Source organism: Ursus arctos, unplaced genomic scaffold (assembly GCF_023065955.2).
Source record: "Ursus arctos isolate Adak ecotype North America unplaced genomic scaffold, UrsArc2.0 scaffold_8, whole genome shotgun sequence".
Lineage (NCBI taxonomy): Eukaryota > Metazoa > Chordata > Mammalia > Carnivora > Ursidae > Ursus > Ursus arctos.
This window is the reverse complement of record NW_026623100.1, coordinates 22,575,071-22,591,257: the sequence shown is the minus strand read 5'-3', so window position 1 is coordinate 22,591,257 and position 16,187 is coordinate 22,575,071. Positions and strand designations below refer to the sequence as shown.

General features: G+C 46.8%; 1 long non-coding RNA gene across 1 annotated transcript in view; it reads left to right on the top strand.

The window, feature by feature from the left end:
* Positions 1 to 15,238, top strand: part of LOC130543181 (uncharacterized) — a 30,007-nt gene extending 14,769 nt beyond the window's left edge. The window contains exon 3 of the long non-coding RNA XR_008958324.1: positions 15,016 to 15,238. This is a non-coding gene — a long non-coding RNA (uncharacterized LOC130543181). The remainder of the gene's footprint in view (positions 1 to 15,015) is intronic.
* Positions 15,239 to 16,187: the final 949 nt, after the last annotated feature.

Here is a 16,187-nt window from a genome sequence, read left to right as displayed (position 1 = left end):
CAAGCAATCTCCAAATTGGGGTGTTTGGCTGGCTGAGTCAGTAGAGCATGAACCTCTTGATCTTGGGCTTGTGAGTTCAAGCCCCACACTGGGCATAGAGCTCTTAAAAAAATGCATTAAAAAAAAAGCAATCCCCAAATCATGAAAGATGTGGTGATTATCACAAAACAACTGGGTGGGTGGGTGTGTGCAAGTGGGTGGGGGTGGGGATTGCAGTTTACATGGGCTCAATTTGGCCTTCTGAACTGGCAGAGAGGAGTGGACCAACAATCTACTTGTCTCTTTTCTTCCCTCATTATTCCCTTTCTTCCAATGGAAAACCTGTGTTTTGTGTACCACTCACTGTGCTGCGTGGAAGTGAAGGTGTTGTAATAAGGGATTCAACAGCTCCTGCTCAAGAGTGTCAGGGCCAGAGTTGGGGAGTACTACCTCAGGGGCCAACCTATCCCGCCTGAAGGAGCAGGACTTGAGCAGGGCAAGTGAGCCTTGGCAAAGGCCGTCACTCTGGACTGGCCACATCCTAACCTCAGCTTCTGTACCTGTTCTGTCCCTTTGCTCCTACCTTTGAGTCTAAATCATTCACATAGATTCTGCCTCCACGTGGGTGTCTTTCATTTGTTATCCTGGGGTCTGTTTTGGAAAGATCCCTGACCTCACCCCTAAGGAAAAGTCTTGGTATGAGGCCCCCTTTTTCACCTCAGCCAGACCACTGGTCTTGGTTCTGGCAAGTTGCTTTGGCTCAGATGGAGCAAAAACAACCTCAGATTAATTGAGGAGACAAGACCAGAAACAAACTAATATTTAAAAAATTACCATGTTAATTGCCAAGAGAACAGGGTTCTCTGAGGGCTTGGTTTTGGTCCTGAGGGACAGTCCAGATTTGCATACATGGAAAGGAGCAGGGAGTGCATTCTTGGCAGGAGGCAGACCTTCAGCAAGGGCTGGAGATGGGAATGTGCTTCATGAGTTCAGGGAGCAATGAGTAGACTAGTTTGCTAAAAATATTTGTTGAGTGCCTCCCATGCGTGAGACACATAGAAGATAGGAAGGGTAACGAGCGATCGCTGTCCTCCAGGATTCTGTAGGGCTCTGCGTCTGAAGTGCCCCCAGCAGAACAGAAAGACCTGGGTGAGTCTAAGGAATAAAGCAGGGACAAGAATTAAGGGTGCGGGAAAGCGGTTGCTCTCCTGGCGCAGAGATTCGGATGACTAAAAACTGTGTGCTCGGGACATAATCTTAGTAAAGCTGCAGATTACGTCTAAAGCAAACATTTACAAAGGATTGGCATGAGGAATGTGCAGGGAGAGGGAGCAGTTCTGTGATGCAGAGCTTCCGAAGGGCTGCAGTAGAACTGGGCAGCAGAAGAGGAAAGAAGAGAAGCCCGGGGTCAGGCGCAAATGTGTTTGAAAGCACTGTCTCCAGCAGGGCTGGTGCTAGTGATGTTTGTTATGTTGCTAGTGTCTTGGTGACCCTGGCAGCAGAGTCTTACAGGCCCAGGGAGGCCTTTCTAGGTTGCTAAACTCTTGGGCTTTTTGAACTTGTCACAAGAAGTTGCTTTGGCTTCCTCTCACTGTGCACAGAGGAATGCCTCTGCTCCCTGAAATAGAGTAACACTTAACCGGTCTCTGCATCTTTTCAGCCAGAAAAATTACTGATGAGATGATTTTTGGTCCTTGCATTTGCTCACCTGAGCCTGTCCTGAACATAGCTTAATTCTAATTGCTTCTCTAAAGGAACTTAATTGGAATTTGCATTTACAAAAGCTGGGATATCATCACTTAAGGTACAATTAAAAAATAGCAAGACATGAAATAAGCACATATGAGTGCCATGAAAAGAACATTCATTCATTCAGCAGATATTTTTGTCCCAATTACGTTCAAGTCCCTCTGCTAGGTGCAACACCAAGTGCCTGTTTATGAAGGCCTCCCTCGGACGCCTAAATACACAGGATGGGAACACTATCCAGCTATATGAACCAGGAATCCCAGCCTCTAGTTCTTCCAGGGGAAGCATGAACTGTCCACCTAATAGGAAGGATATGGAGAGAAGGGATTTCTTCCATGGCCTCTGGCAGCCATTTGGCCACAGGCTTCAGCTTCATCCCTTGTGAGCCTTCCAAATTTCAGAAGAAAAGGCCTTGGTCCAGACGTGTGTATGCAGGAGGCACAAGAGAGATAGGTAAATAATCTAACGAAGCAGGGAGCAAAACCCAATGTGGAGTCTTGCAAAGTGGGGGCTCACTTCTGAGGAAGCTGGTTCCTTTACACTAGCAGAGGTGCTCTGCATGGCCCCAACCCAGGCTTGGTGACCCTAATCGGAATTAGCTGACTGGGTGAAAGGTGTATGCCCAAGAACTGGCGGGTGGGGTACGAGAGCCAAGATTTGAGCTGGTAGATGCCTAGAGTCGACACCATCCCTTGTGAGGCAGTGTGGACCACTGCTGGTTGAGTCCAGAAGGCCCTAGGGAGAGTGTGCCATGGGGCTCAGTCTAGTTATGCTGCTTCCTGCTTTCTCTCTTGAGAAGCAGACACAACCAAGAGGGAAGAGGTCAACACAGGATGGTGTCGGAGCACGTGCTATGGAAGACCAGCCCAGGGCTTCTGAAGGTTAGCTTGCTGGTTGCCAAAAACATAGTGATCTCTATTGTAGGATTGTTTTTTTTTTTTTTTTTAAATTGGGATCTCTATCAATATGAATCATTTGCTGAACAGCTCGGGTCCAGAAAGCATGGAGACTGATGCCCCTGGGTTTACTTATGGGAGGTGCCTCTGACTCACTCAGAGAATTAGGGGATCTTTTGTACCTCAGTTTCTCCTACCCATGAAAACAGGACGAAACTTGCCTGCTGCAGATCACAGGCTGTGGGAAACTTAAAGAGGATACGTGATATTTATATACTCTTAATACCCTTGAGGGAGGTAGGATTTTGACCTGGTGAACATTTCCTATAGGAGAGCTACGTTGTGGTCTGAAAAATCTTTCTTAATAAGTGAAGCCCCTCTCCTTGTTTGTGCCAATATCTCGTCCCTTCCTACTTTCCTTGTAATCATTCCCGCATAGTAATGAACCCCATATGATGATATTGGTAACTAATAATAAAAGCTGTTATTTACCGGGCAACTCCTATGTGTCAGTTCTCAGCAGGATATTACATGATCTTGAATTCTTAAAACAGATATGAAAGAGAGGTATTGTTAGTCTCCCTTTACACTTGTGGAAACTGAGGTTCAGAGTGGTTAGTGGAAAGGGTAGAGGGGACCCACTAATAAGTAGTAGAGCCAGGATTGCAACTCAGGCCCAACTGGTGCCAAAGCCATGTCCCACTACGCCCCACAAGCTCTTGGCCCCTCTTCTCAGATTTCTGAGGGCAAATGAGTGGAATCAGCCCAGAGAAAGCAGCTCGTGGCAGAAAAGGTGACTGCACAGTGCTCGGTACTAAACACAATGCTGGCAGTGCCAACACTCAACCCAGTGATGTGTGCTTAGGCTGGCTGTGGTGGGCACAACATAGTACCCTCCTTCCTTTTCTTGGCCTTTGGTTGAAATGCCATCTGAGACCAAACACAGCCTTTTTTGTATAGAAGCCTGCACATTCATAGTTGGCAGCTGTGTGGAGGATGACAGAGCTCAGAAAAGGAAAGAATCTGTCTGGGGCAGACTCGGCTCACACTCAGGGCCCTCTCCCCTCTTGGACTAGGGATGCAGCAAGTCCCCTATCTCCTACCTGACCCCATGTGCAGGTGTAGAGCCAGGTGGTTTCCCTGGGCACGGGGCATCGGGCCTCTGTCCTGCTGCTTCCAGAAGGCCCAGTTTTCTGGCAACATGGATTACCTGGAAGCTGTTAACTTTGCCCTAGTTCATTTTATTGCCTGTATGCTTATCTTTTCGGTGATGCTTTCAGACAACGGGTGTGGTGGCTGATGAGTTGAAACCTGTCTTAAATATGCACTGAAGCCGGCTTTGGGAGTGTTATTACTGCTTCGTGACAGCAGCTTGCAACAGAGTTTCCATGGCTCTCGGCGCAGCCAGGCCTGCCTTGTCGTACATCTGCTCCCGAACAGGGTTTGCCATTCCGAAGTGCAAGCATTTGCCTTTGGCACACGGTGCCCCGACACAATCATTCCAGTGTTCTGTGTCCTCTAAATGTCATTGTCAAGGAATCAGTATGGATTTGGGTTGTTTTTTCAGAGGCCAGGCTGTCACTAACCCCTTTAGGGGCATCCTAGCCTTTGATACCTGGAGAGTAGCTTCTTGTCTTATTGATGGATTGCCAGGACCAGAATTTCCCAGGGCCTCTCATTAGCTCTTCAGAGGAGATTTTGGATACAGCATCCGGAATACTTGTGAAATGTCCGTATTATGTAATCCCAGTCAATACTGTATATGTAAGACATTTTTTTCTTCTTCCCATTTGTGGTAATCACCCTCTTGATGTTTAGTTATTTAGGGAAGGATGCATAGTAAGGCAGCAGTTTAAGAGCCAGTTCTTATACGTGGTAACATTTGATTTCTCCAACTTTCTATAAGCTTCTCAGAAAATGATGTATTCCAAATAGCATATTTTTTCCTAGCATCTAAAATTTACCTCTTGAACTAAAAAAATTCAAGATTTTTAACTTTTGTAAGATAGTCCTGGTTTCTTATATATTACATATTTAAGGTAATATAATTTTTATTTTAATGACATGCAGCAGTCGATATCAGAGAGTATACAATACTGCTGTAGCTCAGTGATACTCCCTCAAAGCAGCTGAGATTCATGGGGTTGGCCCTTTGTCCCCCACGTAGCCGTATTGCTGTGTGCTGTTATTTCCCCGGACCTTTAGTTTTGTTCCCCGGACTCTCCGCTTTTGTTCTTCCTGGCTTTGCCATGTTCTGCTTCTTCTAGTCCACAGCCTTATTTCTCTCAGAGTAGGCTATGGACTTGGAAATGTCTTCTTTTTCCTGGAGAAAAAGAAGCACGTGGGTTTTGTGACTGCAGCCCTGGGGCTCAGGGGGCCTCTTCGTTTATTCCAGAATTCAGGGCTCCGCTGTAGACGGTGCGGGGTGTAGGAAGTCAGAGCCTCCAGTTCTCCAGGGTGTTACTGGCACGGACACGGAGCAGAGCCGCCCCTGGGGAAATGCACGTCAGCCTGTATGAGGACATTGCAGGCTATGGAGTCATTACATGTGTGAAAAGGCCAGTGTCCTCTATGTCCTGTCCTCCCTTTAACAGAAGCCACTGCTCTGATTTCTATTTTACTAAGTCGCTGAAGGTTAGCGGAGCAACCTCAGCTTTCCTTCCTCAGTCTCCAGCGGGAAATTGACCCATTTTGTCTGATGGGCTGCTCCTTGGATGGGTAGGAGCTGCCAGCACAATGCCAAAGCAAAGGCCTGGCCACCCAACTTCTGAGCGCTGTGAGGATGCTCCGGTAACCTTCATCACGCGTGTGATTTCTTTGTTAATGCCCATCTTCCCCATGAGACTGTGAGCTCTGAGCTCTGACAAGTAGGGGACCGTGTCTCTTCTCCCTGTGGCCCCAGCCCCCGCAAAGCATCTGACACACAGTGGACACTCAGAGCATAGCCGCCGGGTTAAGTTTGTGAGGGCCCCTCACTGACTCTCATCTGAACAGCCCTGTGAGAATTTTCAGGGGACAGAGCGATATTTCAGATGTGGTGTTGGCGGTTTTTAGGATGGCAGAGTTCGTGCTCTCCCTACAGGGCTTGTGGGAAGTCTGTGCCATCTTCCTGGTTTTTGTTCTGGGGTTGCAGTCCCGTCACTAAATGTCTACCCTGTGGTCAGCACTCTCCTCACCACTTCGCGCGTGCCAAGAACAGTTTATATTCTAGATAGGGGGGCAGTGGCATCCCCACAGGTGGAGCATGGTAAGGGCTCATAAGGCTTCTGGGATTCAGAGGACAGAGAGACGGATGGAGACAGAGGTAAGACTAGGACTCCCACAGTTGAGTCTTGGGTGGCCCGGCGTCTTACCTCTGCCGGTCTTTGTGGGGTCATTAATTGTACAGTATTCCACACTGCTTTCTTGTGTATACTGACACTTCTCCATCCTGGTCCTCTCTGGAGAGACAGCTACAGGCTGGACCAAATAGGTACCGGGCATCTTCCTGCCTTGATTGCTTCTTTCCCAGTCTCATTTTGCCATGTTATCGTTTACCTCTTCCAGCCCTAATGTTCCAGCTTTCTTTACAAGTCCTTTCCCGCCATCTGACTTCGCAGGCCTCCAACCTTCCTTTCCCTCCTCCATGAGGAGTTTGGACTTCCAGGAATGACCCTGGTGGTCAAAGGCATTATAGTTGTGCCTTAATTGTTTCCCCAAACTTGATGGGTACAGAACACAAAGATCACGTAAAGAAGAACCAACTGTGGCCCTTGCCCTCAGAGAGGACCACATTGTGATGGAGTGGTTGAAGAAATGGACACATACAAACATGATACAGAGGAGTGAACAGAGTTGGGGTGATGGATAAGGAGAGAAAGTGTTGAGTGTGAGCTGAGGATGGGATTGGCCAACCTTAGTGGATCTGAAGGGGAAGAGTAGTGTTGAGACCTAGTAGAAGTCAATTAAAGTGATCGATGATGTTTGTTTCTTTCTGTGGTATAAATGCTCTCCATAAAGCTGATGAAGAGATGAGCACTGAACCTTCTTCATTCATCCTGACCAGATAAGATCATTCGTTTCCTAGATAATTTTCTTACTTGTTTATACTGAAACATTTCCACCCTGGTCTTTTCTAGCCAGCAGAGAGGTAAATGCTAATGGAATGAGGGAATTAAACTTAGCCGGGTTCAAGTAAACTAAGCTGTCCAAGGGGGGTTGGTACCAGGACCACTGCTCAGGACTCTGATTCCATAAAGCTGGTTTCATAGCAAATGGGGTGCAGAATCCCTGAAGATCAGTGATGGCAGGATTATACAGATAACTACGTACAACCTTGCTGCTCTCCCACGTGAGAAATCTGAGGTCCAGAGAAGATAAGCTCTTGATCAAATTCAGAGTTGCAGAACCAGAAAAAGAATCCACGTCCTTCAAAAGCTAGGTGAGGGTGTCAGCTCTTCTGTAGTGTGGGCTTGAAATACAACATTCTCCAGCTGGACAGGACTAAAGCACTTGACTCTAGAAGCCCCTGTATACAGTATAACATAAAGCCATGCATTAAGCTCTAATCATTAATAATGCTTTAATGTGGATGGTGATAGCTTTCTCTTAAATCAACCAGGCCACTAGGAGAGGATTTAAGACTAACTTGCTCCCATCCCTGCTACTGGTAAAAAAAAACAAAAAAACCCCAAAAAACCCTTCCCCTTCTTTCCTCCTCCTGCTCTGCCCTAAATCATGTGGCCTCCTTGGTCAGGGCAGCAACTTCTAATAATCAGCCTAGAAGAATGCCATGTTAGCTTTCCTGTTTGGGCCATGGCAGGATTTCCTATAGACAGGGCAGAGCTTTGGGCCCTTCCAGTGTTTTTCTAGTTGGCATTTCTGTGACGGCAGTGAAACTGAAGATGTTTCAGAATAAATCTCACAATCTGTCATTCCCTCTTCACACCTAGGAGATCAGGAGGAGGAAAAGCTATGTAACACTCCTTCCATCAGCTAATGGGGTCATTGATGACCACCAACATGATAAATGCCCTTAGAAAAACCGACACTAAGAAAATGTGTTTTCTGTTTTTAAAAACTCCGTTCTAGAGTTTTATTAAGTGGCATGCGTTATCTGGTAATTTAAAAAACTCTTGAGGTTCAATTGTTCTTCTGTGGGCAACATGTGTCATGTGCCTTAGCGCCAGCTGGGTGAAAAGTGAGAAGTTGTGATCACATCTCACCACTGAACACAGACCCACTGCCTGGCTAAGTCTTTTTCCTTTCCTTCCATATCTTATCACAGAATTATGGGCTCTTCAAGCTGGTCAGTTAAAGACCGTAAACACACAGCTCTGATCGTCTTTCTTCCCTACTCAAAACAGTGCTGAGTGACTATAGAAGTGGTTCCCAAAGAGTGGTCCCTGGACCAGCAGCCTTGGCACCACCTGGGGGCTTGCTGGAAATCAAATTCTCGGACCCCACCCAGACCCACTGAATCAAACTCTGCAGGAGGGGCACCACAAGCCCTGCGGGTGATTTTGACAAGCACATTTGACCAGCGCTGGACTATAGCATTAAGTATTCTCTAGAGTTTACCATTGAGGGACTTCACAGCATCACCCCAGGCCACCTGTTCAGCCTCCCAGTGCCTGTCTGTGCACTCGGTCCTCTGGTATGCGGAAGAGGCCCTTCATTTTCATGCCTTCTGCCTTTGTTCAGATGCCTCCTCTACCTGGAATGCTCTCCCCTACCTTCCATTGTGTGTCTGTCCAATTCTCCACCTGGTACAGCATTTGCCTGCTGTAAATGCTGGCAAGCACGTTTCTGATGATGGATGTTTTAGTTTAAGAAGCAGTGAGGGCGATCTCCAGTTACTCTGAGGTCTTATTGATCACCCTAATAACCCCAGCAGCACCAAAGGGCTTCTCCAGGTGATCATTTGCAAGCATCCTCTAATGAGCACATAGGTTAACTAACATTTGCACACTGTTTTCCTTCTGGGAGGCTGCAAAGGCAAGTGTTGTGACAGAAGAGGGGATGATTCAGTCCAGACCTGATGGGAAAACAGGATATAAAATCCAGTAGCACTGACGGGAGCAATGAACAATAATGGCAACCTATATTTAAATGGCATAAGCCTTGATAATTAGCACTTGGCAGTATCTAGCCTCCCAAGCTGAATGCATCCTCAGGATGTGAAACTCACTCTAACAATTTAAGCACTGGAAAATGCTGGTAGGCTTGTAGAAAGTATACACTGTAAGCACATGATGTTCTGAGCAATATGTTCCCTTCTGCCATGTTCCATGTGCCAAAATGACCACCTTCATTATGAGAACCACGAACAAATTTTAACTAATAGTCCTCAACTCTCAGCTAGTGTCCACAGGGCATTGATCAAAATGGCGTCTACCAAACTGGTCCCTACCATCTTTGAGATGTCACTCAGATCTGTAGCAATGTGCATTTGCGGGGCAACCAGGCAACTTCTCAGTACAAATGGATGATAATGACTAACATGTCTTGCTTCCTCTGCAGGCTTTTGGGAAGATTAATTGGATCATGGGTCCCCTGTAAATGGCAAAGTTTAATGTAAATATCAGTTAATATTATTTTGATCATCCACTCCCTGGCTGCCTCCTCCAAAGCCAGAGCCTTCAGTTTTGCTTGACAAATGGAGAAATCCTTCTTCTTATAGGTAAACCATGAATATTGGCTAGTCCTGGATTGTGACCATAGGTGACGGGGGGTTGGCTGGAAATAAGCACTAGCTTATCTTCAGTGAGTGAGATGTTGGCATTAGAATGTGGAAGGAGTTAGACAGAGCACCTTTGGTTCAAAGCACTCGTTTTCTCAGTGTGGTCCTTGGGCTGGTGTCTGTTCACAGAACTGTGGGCTCTTCGAATTGGAGGGTGCCATGGAGGTGAGCTAGTCTAACCTTTCACAATTTTCTTTTCTCCTTCTTTTTTTTTTTTTTTAAAGATTTTATTTATTTATTTGACAGAGAGCCAGCGAGAGAGGGAACTCAAGCAGGGGGAGTGGGAGAGGAAGAAGCAGGCTCGCAGAGGAGCATGGAGCCTAATGTGGGGCTTGATCTCAGGACTCTGGGATCACACCCTGCGCTGAAGGCAGACGCTTAACGACTGAGCCACCCAGGCACCCCATAACCTTTCACACTTTACAAAAGCCCATGCCACAGTATTCCCAGCAGACGTTATCTAGCTCTTGCTTGGACATCTCCAGACCTGGATGGGCTCATCATCTCAAAAGCTCATTGCGTTGTTAGATATTTGTAGTTGTTGGAATATTCTTTCAACTTTTGAGCCAAAATCTGCTTCCGTTTTACTTCCAGCTACTGGTCTTCATTCTCAGTTCTGGAAGAACACACAGAAGGCTGCCCTTCTTGATATGGCAGAGCTTCCTGAAAACATAGCACACAGCCAACATGCTTCCATCAGAGTTTCTCTTCTCTGAACTAAGCATCCCCTGGTCTTGTAACTGTTTTTCGTCGATGTGGTTTCCAGAACCACCTCACAATTTTGGTTTTCTCCTTTGGGTGAGGAGCATGGACGTTTATCATGTGATTATTGGAGCAATAATAAATTGGCAGAGAACAACTAGGTCTTCCACGGTCTTAGAATAAGGCAGACTTTGCTCTGAATAGTGCCCCCTCCTCCACACACCCTTACTGCAGCACACAACTATAAAAATTCAAAAAGGAACCCAATGATAACTGACTCTCCAAGGAACACACACAGTGGCATCAGGCTCTGGGGGCAGGCTGATACCATAGGTCCTCCGAAGTGAATTCATTTAGCATAGTTCCTGCTGATCATCTCTGTATCTACAGTGATAGACCTTCCTCCTGGTAATTGTATAGGAATGTTTAAGCAACAGACAGTATGGAAGTGCACAGAGAGGCAGATCTCAGTTCACGTATGGCTCTGCCAGCTCAGCAGGGCATCTCTGAGTCTTTGTTTTCTCATGTGTAGGATGGGGATCATTCCTGATGTGAGGATGTGATGTGATTCCAGAAGTTGACGTGAGGGCTAAATGCCATGATATTTTCAAAGCAGAGTCTGACTCACAGTAGGTGCTTATGAGTGCCCTCTGATGTTCTTAGTACAGGGACTTTTTGTTGGGTTTTGGCCCCTCTTCCTCTAAAGCAGTTCAGGTAAAGGTGTTTGAGACATTCTGGTGTGGTGATGAGAGTGCTGAGGAGTCTAAGGCAGGGGTGCAAGAGTGTTCTTGTCAAGGGCCACATGTAATTCCTTTACATTTAAATAGCCGTGTGGCTGGTGACTAGCTTGTTAAACATCAAAACCTTGGCGCATGTGGATTAGGATTATGGCAAATAAGGTTAAGCCTAGTTTGTAGATTGAGTGAAAGACTATTGGCGGTAGGACATGTTTCAAGTTTAGCAGAGGGAATATCAAGAACGAAAATGTGGAGAGTACCAAGATGACCCACAGCTGACACCCTCGTGTAGAGGAGTCAGGGCTTTCGGCTTTGTGGGTCATACAGTCTCGGTCACGACTACTCAGCTCTGCTGTGGGAGTGTGAGAGCTGCCATAGACGATGCGTATGCATGTAGCTGTGTTGCAGTAAAGCTTTATGTATTTACAAAAAGAAGCAGCAGGCTGGATTTGACCTGTTCGCCGTCGTTAGTCAACCCTGGGTCTAAAGTCTTCTCTCCTTCTCTTTCTTTTTTTTTTTAAAGATTTTATTTATTTATGTGACAGAGAGACAGCCAGAGAGAGAGGGAACACAGCAGGGGGAGTGGGAGAGGAAGAAGCAGGCTCCCAGCGGAGGAGCCCGATGTGGGACTCGATCCCGGTACGCCAGGATCACGCCCTGAGCCGAAGGCAGACGCTTTAACGACTGCGCTACCCAGGCGCCCCTCTCCTTCTCTTTCTTTTCCTTTCCTTGTCTTTCCTCGTCTTGTCTCTTTCTTTCTTTCTTTCTTGTGGTAAGGACACTTAACATGAGATCTACCCTGCTAACACATGCTGAAGGGCATCATGTGCAGAATTGTTAACTATCGTCACAGTGTTGTACAGCAGATCTCTAGAACTTACTCAACTGGCATAACTGAAATTTTGTAGCCATCAAACAGCGACTACCTGTTTCACCTCCTCCCAGCCCCTGGCAACCACCATTCTACTCTCTGCTTCTGTGAGTTTGGCCATTTTAGGTACCTCATGTAAGTAGAATCGTGCAATATTAGCCTTTCTGTGACTGGTTAATTTCACTTAGCATCATGTCCTCGGGCTTACCCGTGTTGTCGCACGTGGCGGGATTTCCTTCTTTTTTTAAAGCTGAGAAATACTCCACGGTATGTATATACCACATTTACTTTATCCCGTCATCCACTGATGAACATTTGAACATTTGGATTTGTTTCCACAACTTGGCTATTATGAATAATGTGGCAGCGAACACGGGGGTACAAATACCTTTTTGAGATCCTGATTTCAATGCTTTTGGATAACTAGAAGTGGGATTGCTGGATCCTATGGTAATTCAGTTTTCAGAGGAACTTCCATACTGTTTTCCATAGCAGCTATAACATTTTACATTCAATGTACAAGAATTTCAACTTCTCTACATCCTTGCAAACATTTATTCTTTCCGTTTTGATATTAGCCGTTCTAACAACTGTGAGGTGGTTAGAGCCTTATTTTCTAATCTCAGCCCTGCAGACCTGTTTCTGTTGCATTTATCTTTCCAGGAGCATCTCTCTCCTACCCGGAGGGGCTCCAGGATCCTCTCAGGGCTCACTGGGCATGCAGCCCCAAAATGTATGTGGAGATTTGCTTCAAATTGTTGTAGCTCCTGGAGGGGCAGGAAACTCCATCTACTATCCTGGAAAGAGAATATGTATGAAACCTTTAGAGTGGATATACTGGTGGTTTCATTATCACTGGGGACAAAGTACTTATGTCCTGTGTTTTCATTTAAATCCTCTGTTAGGTGTGCAGAGTATCCTGATGTATGCCTCATGACATTCTGTACTCTGGCTTTGTCACATTACTGGTGTGATAGTTTAATATCTCCCTTTCCCCCTCTCTGTGAAGGCAGGGCCATGTTGGGATTGCTGTCCATGGCTATATCCCTAGCATCTACCGGAGTGACCGACACGAGGTACACACTCAACAAATACCTACTCAAGTTCAGCCTCTCATCAAAAGAATTTCTTCAGACAACAGTTGCTAGACTTCGTCATCCTAACACGGTGGGGAAAAGCTCGTGGACTCCAGGCCTGAAAAATAAGACGTATATTATAGGCATGGTCTTGATCTCTGGGCTCAGAAGTTTTCTTGGTAACTCTCACTAACACAACTTCTGTTTACCCAATTGGCAGCATTTTTGGAGGGAGGTCACATTAATAACTGAAGGAACGGTTCCTTTGAAACTTGATAATTCATTCAATATTTTCTTGGAGAAAGGAACTTTTAGAATTTTTGTATGTAGTGTGCCTTTTTCTGGTCCTTAAATTGAATATTGTTACCTAAGTTTTGGAAGGCTTTTCCTTCTGTAAATATTAACCGCAACAGAAGAAACATAAATGCTGAATCCTGTGTTCACAAAGCAGTCATGGAAGGGCAAGCTTTTGAGCTGTCCCAGGGTGGACAGAGCTGGCTGACCTCCACGAGACAGGCAGCGACGTGCTGGGCAGGCAGGCTGCTGCCTTGCTCACCCCCAGGAGGATACAAAGTTCTGGGCTATCCATAGGTTACCCAGCAGGGGTAAGTGAGTTGAGAGGAAGAGGATGGGTGAGTGGGGAGAGAGATTGATGACCTGGCTCTTTCCTGTAACTTTGTCATTCCAGCCACCTAGTGACCTCAGTCTCAGTGGAGGGCAGATTCCAGGCTGCTGCCCCTTCTTCCCTACTGCAGCCACACTGAAGGTCCATTCAGTTACTGTGGCCTTTGCTACCATAATTTGACTAAATAACTCCAGTCCCTACTTTGTCCCATGAATTCTTATAAGTTTGAATAGGAGCTCAGGGTGGTTTCCTCCTCTTCTCCCTTCCCCTTTTTTTTGGGTACCATAGTGGTTGGATAGTGGCCCCTCCAAAAGATATGTTCAAATCCTAACCCTCGGAACCTGCAAAAGTGACCTTATTTAGAAGAAAGATCTCTGCCGATGTAATGTAAGGACTTTGAGATGGGATCATCCTGGACTTGGAGTGGGCCCTGCGTCCAATGACAAGTGTCGTTAAAAGAAGAGGCGAGGACACACAGACACAAAGGAAAAGGTTATGAAGTTGGGGGTAGGAATTATAGTGATATAGTCACAAGCCATAGAATGACAAAGGTTGCCTGTAGTGAACACATGGAATAGATTCTCTGTCAGAACCTCCAGAAGAGGGGTGCCTGGGTGGCACAGCGGTTAAGCGTCTGCCTTCGGCTCAGGGCGTGATCCCGGCATCATGGGATTGAGCCCCACATCAGGCTCCTCCACTATGAGCCTGCTTCTTCCTCTCCCACTCCCCCTGCTTGTGTTCCCTCTCTCGCTGGCTGTCTCTATCTCTGTCGAATAAATAAATAAAATCTTTAAAAAAAAAAAAAGAGTTTAGAACCTCCAGAAGAAACCAACCCTGCCAACACCTTGATTTTGGACTTCTGGCCTCCCCAAGTGTGCACAGACAAATGTCTCTTGTTTTTGTTGTTGTTTGTTATTTTTATTTTTATTTTTTTTTTTTTTGAGGGAGAGAGAGAGAGGCAGAGAGAGAATCCCAAGCAGGCTCCATGCTCAGCCTGTGAGCCCGACGTGGGGCTCAGTCTCACAACCCTGAGATCATGACCTGAGCGCTAAGCAAGAGTCAGGTGCTTAACTCACTGAGCCAGCCGGGAGCCCCCAAATGCCTCTGATTTGAAGCCACCTGGTTGTGGGAGCTTGTCGCGGCAGTCCTAGTAAACTAATGCAAGTGGTGATGCGAGTGCGGTTTGGGAAGGACTTAAGACCTGAGCATTCCAACCACATATTGTTATGTTTCCAACAGTATTGTCTAGGCTGATGCACCAGGGCTTGGAAGAGACCAGGAAAACAGTGCTGGGTCACATGCTATTAACCACCAGCCCTGGGGTTCTCCTCCCCTAAAGCCAGGGGCTGCCTGTGGCAGATACTGCTTCTTTTCTCTTTATCAGCTGGGAAAATGAGAGAATAACCATATAGCTTAGTGACCACCTAGCTGACTGGGTGTGGTGGAAAGCGCAGTCTGCTCACAGGACTTTCCTATCTCTTTCCTATCTCCGTTCCTTGTTTGCTTCTTAGCATAATATAAGCTAGAAAAGAACAGTGCCACAATCCATCTTCTAAATAATGGAATCTTCCCTACAGGGACAAAGTAAAGCAATCTTCAAAATTAGAGAAAAGTAACCTTCCCACTCTCACTACTCTCTTTGATCCTTCCCTCTGCCAGGCACCAGCCTTTGCACCTGATGCCAGCAATGTGGCCAGAAGCATAAACTGGAGGAAGCAGAGCATGAGGACCAGGCACGTGCAGGCAAGATACTCTGGGGTACCACTTAGGGGCCAAGGCGGGAGATGGTTCACTTTGGCTCTTTTGGTTTCTATCATTTAAAAATACTATAAGTTCATTTTGGTGTTAATGTACGAGGATTTTCATTTGGCCTATGGCTGGAATCCCCCCTCCTCCAATTGTCTCATTCAGCAATAGAGAGGTTTTTCGCAGTCACTAAATGGTCCAGGCTGTAGCCTCAATGAAGACATTTCTGTTAATACGTGTATGCCACTTAAAGTTGCTTTCCTGTCCTTCATTTCACACGAGCCTTCCAGTAGCCCGTGAGGATGGTAGAGCAAGGATTATTACTCTATTTTATTTTATTTAAGATTTGTTGATTTTATTTATTTTAGAGAGCGTGGGGGAGAGAGCATGAGCGGGGGAGGGGCAGAGGGAGAGGGAGAGACTCTCAAGCCGACTCTGCTGCGTGTGGAGCACAAGCATGACCCTGAGATCCCGACCTGAGCTGAAACCAACAGTTGGCCGCTTTACTGGCTGAGCCAGCCAGGCGCCCCTCCCCTATTTTAAAGTGATAAAGCATGAGTTTCGTGAGGCTGAAAGGGTTCTCATGGAGAGCAGGGACATAGGGGATTCCAAGTTTGAGGAGGAGTGCAGGATGGCGGATGAGCGTGAGGGAATCTGGAAGAGTGGCTAGAGGACAGGCATGTGGGGTGAGGGACAGCTGGGGGGCTCGGTCACTTGAAGAGGTTCCTGGCATGGAGTAGGCGATCGGGAAGACAGAGAAACCTGTCGTTGGTGAACAGCGGTTCCCTCCTGAAGCGTGAGCGTTCAGCCGTAGACGGATATTGGTAAAACGGTGTCTCCTCGCCCCAGTAACTGCCCACCACAGTATGCTTCGTGGTAATACGACGAGCGAGTCTGTCCTCTCCCGGGAAGAGTAGAGGCTGCTGTGGCAGGGAGCTGTTGCCTCGCGGGCCTGATCATTGAATGAGGTCCCCCTACACGAGGCAGCACTTGGGGAAGTTGGCTCTATCGGGCGCAGGGAGACCTGGGCCGGTGGCTGGGACCGTTGGGTTGTTATCGCGCCGTGGCGAGCTTGGAGGGAGGAG